Genomic DNA, 5,999 nt, shown 5'->3' on the forward strand with positions numbered 1-5,999 from the left:
GGGTTCCCTTTTATGTTAACCGCCATTCTACTCTCATATTCTCTCTTTGCCAATTTAATTTTCATCTTCACTTCCCCTCTCAACTTATTGTATTTGGTCTGGTTCTCCCTTGAAGAATTCACCTGACATGCATCATACATCCTCTTTTTTTGTTTCATCATCTTCTCTATCTCCCTCGTCATCCAAAGAGCCCTTGCTTTGGTTCCCTTACCCTTCCCTCTTGTTGGATGTCCTTCAGGACTCGGCCACTTGGTCAGTAGTGGTGCTACCGAGCTATCTTGATCACCTCAGGTATCCATTATTATTCTATATATAAACTATCTGATCCCTTCGATTAGATTCCAGCCTGTAACTCACTCCCGGGTATCCATTATTCTATGTATAAACGATCTATACACCTTGATTAGATTCCAGCGATAACTCTCTCAGTATATATCCTATTAAAAGGTAGGGCACTTTAAACATTGTGTCTAGCAGCAGCAAGAATGTTCCAGAAAAGCCAGCTGCTCCCCATCTTGACTTGGCAAGAACTCTTCTCGAAACCACCAGTGATTCATTGCTTTCACCTGCTGCATTGGACCCAGTCCAACACCATCACACTGAAAAGCCTCGTAATGATTTAAAGTAATCTTTGATTAATAAACTTGCTGAATATACAGAACGCTCTGCAGGAGTACAGGGAGGGTTGGAAATGAATGATGGACTGCTTTTTTTTGGAAAGAAAGATTTCGTTTTTGCTATTAATTCATCAGTCGTGTAACTGAAGAAGGGGCCTAGGCTTTCCTTTAGTTACTTGAAACCTATTTCCCTTAGGAAGCTTCTCTCATCAAACTCTAGTAAGCTGGCTTAGGAGTTAACACTGCTGCCGCCGCCTGCAACACACCATCCAAAATCTATTTAGAGGAATTAGATCCTCCTTGGCACCTCCGTACAAGTAGGAGTTGCACATTCAGTGCCAGCTGAAGGAGATGAAATGAATCAACATTCTCCCCAACTGCATGCCATTAAAAGGGGTCACCAAGGGTTACAATCCCGCGAACATGTTCCATTAAAACTTAAATAAATAAGGTGTAGAAATAGAGCCTCAGTCATATCCTAGCTGGACGACTGCGTTCAGTTCTGGGCACCGTACCTCACGAAGGATATATTGGCCTTGAAGTGGGTACAGTGCCGATTCACCAGAATTAAACTAGGGCTTAAATGGTTAAATTATAATGACAGGTTGCATAAACTTGGGTTGTATTCCCTTGTGTATAGAAGATTAAGGGGTAATCTAATTGAGGTGTTTAAGATGATTAAAAGAGTTGATAGGGTAGCTAGGGAGAAACTATTCCCTCTGGCGGGGGAGTCTAGAACAAGGGGTAATGACCTTAAAATTAGAGCTAGGTCTTTAGTAGTGAGATCAGGAATGCTCCTGCTCCTGGCTCCGTAGATATACCACGCAGGTCTCTGCCGGCCTGGGCTCGCCCACCTCCTCTGGAGCACCTACCCACAGGGCCTCTGCCGGCTTGGGCTCGCCCACCTGCTCTGGAGCACCTACCCACAGGGCCTCTGCCGGCATCCCAGCCTGCCAACATTCCTGAGGCCTCAGGGCCTCAAAATGGCAGCAGCCTCTCTGCCGTCAGAAGGGGCACTCAAAAGGCAAAATCGACCCCAGTTGGGTTATGATTGAGCAGAGTCAATCAGCAAATGTCTTTACCTCAGAGTTAGGGTTGCCAACTCTGATTGGACATATTTCTGGAGGTTTCATCACATGACCTGTGACGCCCCCCCCCCCCCAACAGCCCCCTCCCTCTAATTCATGCCATTGGTCGTCTGACACAGTAATCCTCGCAGTGCCCCGCCTTCCCACACCAATCCGATACCCGATTGGATGTCAGTCAAACAGCCTTTTTTCCGCAAATCCTATACTTTTATACCTAATAAAATTCAAATTTATACCTAATAAAGTTCAAAGAAAAATTTTTAAAAACACAATTTTTTTTTAATGCCCTTATGATTTTTCTCCTGGGTTTGCTCGCAGCAGTATCCCGGGGAGCTTAGTCTTTAATCCCTGGAGACTCCAGGACAATCCTGGAGGGTTAACAACCCTCAGTGCGTGTTCGAGTCTGCGGTGTTCACTGGCACAACCTCTGGAGCCGTGGATTTTATAATCCAAAAGTACTTTTGAAAAAGAGTGAAAAATAATAGAGAGTCACCAATCTCCAGACAATGCCAGGTCTTTTTTCCTCTTTGTTCTATAGAAAGTAGGCCCTGAGGCCTAGTCGCAGGGGGAAGCCTTTCCCACCATTGTTCACGAGAAAAAAACAGGAAACGATAGCGAGCTCCCTGTACACCGAAGGCTGCCCCACAGACACGCAACAACAACACCTTCACTGAGCGACCAGGCAGGTACCGACACGGATACATTCCGGGAGACTGTTCCTAGAAAGACTTGTTTACGTAAGGAAGGCTTCCCAAGAAGCTCCAGTGATAAAAACATTTCTCAGGATCCTGGAAAGCAGGATCAAAGCAATGGCAGCCAGTCTTTATGAAGATTAATAGCCTGATCAAATAGGAAACTATTTTTTTTTTTTTTTTAAGTGCTGGGATAGGTCAAGGTCAATAGAAGCTACCTGTAACTAGGCTTCCCTGAACACTGTAGACATTTCAAATCCTAAACCATATTCAGAAGGGAGGTGCTAACAGGGGCCACCACTGACTAAAGAACCAGGTAGGGAGATGAGGAGATTTTTTTTTACGCCATGAGTTGTTATGATCTGTTTAGCACTGCCTGCAAGGGTGGCGGAAGCAGATTCAATTGTAACTTTCAAAAGGGAATTAGATATATAGTTGTAAAGGGAAAAGAAATTGCAGGACTCGGGGGAAAGAGCAGGAGAGCAGAACTAATTGGAAAGCTCTTTCAAAGAGCTGGCACAGACACGACGGGCCGAATGGCCTCTGTCTGTGCCGCATGATTCTCCTCCTGTTGCCTTGTGGAAGTCTCCATTCACTATTTTAACCGCATTCTCCTTAAGGCCGGAGCTCTCGTTCACCCATTTATACCAGGAGAGCTGTTGGTGCTTGGGGAAATCATGTGTATCCGGCAGCAATTTGGACAACAAACGAGAATGGGCATCATTTTGACTCTGGACAATAGCGCAATTGCGTTGCCAACCCTCCAGGATTATCCTGGAGTCTCCCGGTATTTAATATTTTACCTCCAAATTTTGCTTTGAACACTTTTTCTTATTAGCTATAAAGAATATATTGGAGATGGGAAAAAAGGTGTTGTTTGACTGAAGTTGAGAATTATATAATCGGGTAATGAAGAGTCTGTCCGCTTTCCAAGTGGTGTGGGTAAGCAGGGAACCATGAGGATGGGTATGTTGGTTGACCAATGGTGGGATATTGGAGGTCATGCGATAAAACCTCCAGAATACGGCCAACCAGAGTTGGCAAACCTAAGTGCAACAGGGGCGATATCAGATCATCCGCCTGTTATACAATCTCTCCCATTGACTTCAATGGAAGCTAAAATCGGAAAAGATGTCTAACGGGCAACTGATTCAATAGCGCCAAAGTCAGAATTACCCCCAATGAGTTTCAAATTGTCCTTCTTTTGTGTGGATGCCAAACACATCAGCCTTCCCCTTATAAGGCCATTAATCAGCCGTGGTTCAATGGATAGCCTCGGAGTCAGAGGGTCATGGGTTTGAGTCCCACTCCAGAGACTTGAGCCCCACTCCAGAGACTTGAGCACTTAATATAGGCCAACACTCCCAGTGCAGTACTGAGGAAGCGCTGCACTATCACTCACTCTCTCGGAGGTGCCATCTTTCAGATGAGACATGAAACCGAGGCCCCGTCCGCCCTCTCAGGCGGCCATAAAAGATCTCCCAGGGCACTATCGGTGTCCTGGGCAATATTTAATCCTCAACCAACATCAGTAAAACTGATTATCTGGTCATTTATTGCATTGCTGTTTGTGGGATCTTGCTGTGTGTGACTGGGCTGCCATGTATCGTACATTACAACAGTGACTACTCTTCAAAAAAAATACTTCATTGGCTGTAAAGCACTTTGGGACATCCTGAAGTCGTGAAAGGCGCTATAGAAATGCAAGTCTTTCTTTTTTCTATAACGTCTCTCCCCCACCTTGGTGCCCAAAGTAAATTTGGAGCACCTCATGCGTAAATCTAATATGAATGGGATCCCGCAACAGGGACATGCCTGTTTTCCATCTTCTGGTTCTGCAAGGGCTCCAACTGCAACTCTTCTGGAGCCACGGCCTCCACCCTTTCCTTCCAGCGACAACAGGTCTGTTCTGGGGTCCAGATCAGGATTCCGTCAAGGGGCAAAGTGAAATTCATTGAACTGCTGGCTACACACTTATCCGGTGTCGGTCACAACCTTGCTGCCACATGGATCAGAGGCAGCCTGTGGCCACATTGATATCAGACGGGATTGGTAATGAACAGAGTTGGCTGTGAGCATTGTCGGTGACCAGGAGTCTTTCATACTGAGCAGCGCTTGGAGTCCCTGGCATTGGTGGCTAGGGTCTGCCAACCCTCCCGGATTGTCCGGGAGTCTTCCGGGAATTGAGAGTTGCTGTCCCGGGCATCGGTTTAACATCCGATCTATCCAAAAGCTGGTACCTGTACCCACAACTGTGCAGCAGTCTCCCAGTACTGTACTGGAGTGTCATCTTAGATTACGGCCTGGATCTCCCATTATAAAGACTTGCATTTATATAGCGCCTTTCATAACCTCAGAACGTACCAGAGCGTTTTACAGCCAATGAAGTATTTTTGAAGTCTAGTCACTGTTGTAACATAGGAAACGCAGCAGCCAATTTGCACACAGCAAGCTCCCACAAACAGCAATGAGTTAATGACCAGGTAATCTGTTTTTTAGTGATGTTGGTTGAGGGATAAACATAATTTGTCTTGGAATTAAAATCAGATGGAGTGTGAACCTGGCAGCCGATTCACTATTACCCCTTTGCGCTACCGCCCAAGGGGAATTTGATACCCCAATGATTTCAATTGGCTCTTGATTTGCCACGATGGACCAGCCAAGCAAGCAGAGCATCAATGAAAGGCAACGTCTCCATCTAGTGTCAAAAACTTAAACTGCACATAAATCTCAAATTCTAGCAAAGTAAATGAAGACTGTACACTGTACAATGGAACACATTTAAAGCAAACAGCACCGAAGAAGGCCATTCGGCCCATCATGCTAGCACTGGTGCTAGTGTTTCAAATATATTCTTCCTTTTCAATTATGTTCCAATTCGCTTTTTAAAATGGTGCACTGTTTGATCTGCCATTTCTCCAACCAACTCACCTGGATTAGGTTCCCTTTCACTCACTGAGGTTGGCCACGGTCCAGTCCTTTCACATTCCATTTTCTATGAAGGGCAGTATTCATTTTTTTTTTAAATAGAGACCACAGTTACAAAGAACCAGATCCAGCACTTTATCCTTCTTTATAGTGATGCAATATGCATTTCTTTGAATCCCTCCCTATTCAGGCCACTTATCCTGCTCTGCCTTAGGTTAGACCCCATCGTTGCAACTCTGTTACTTCTCCAAAGATACAGAGTAAAGCCCATACTCACTTACCAGTAATTGACAAACTTCTCTAAACTGCCCACAAATTGCATCCTCAATTTCTTTCTGGTCATTTGGTGATCTATAATGTCCTCTCAATATGGTAACTTTATTATATCTTTAAACACAGACATTTGCTCCATCTGAGCTGCACCATCGATAAAAACTTTACATCTTTTATTAACAAATCCTCTCCTCTCTTTTTTTCTTCATACTTTTATAGTCAGGAATATTTTGTTCCCAGTCTCTTCCTGACTAAAGCCCAAATTCCATCAAGGTCTTTTCTCTAGTGCAAACTGAGTACTTTTTCCATGAATTAATTGTGATGTGGGACGCGCTGGCATGGAAGGCATTTATTGTCCATCTCTAGTTGCCCTTAGCAGATGGTGGTGGGCCTTCTTCTTG

The sequence above is a fragment of the Somniosus microcephalus genome, chromosome 12, assembly GCF_052327205.1.
Source record: "Somniosus microcephalus isolate GS21.2 chromosome 12, FLI_Smic_1.0, whole genome shotgun sequence".
In the NCBI taxonomy this organism is placed as follows: Eukaryota; Metazoa; Chordata; class Chondrichthyes; order Squaliformes; family Somniosidae; genus Somniosus; species Somniosus microcephalus.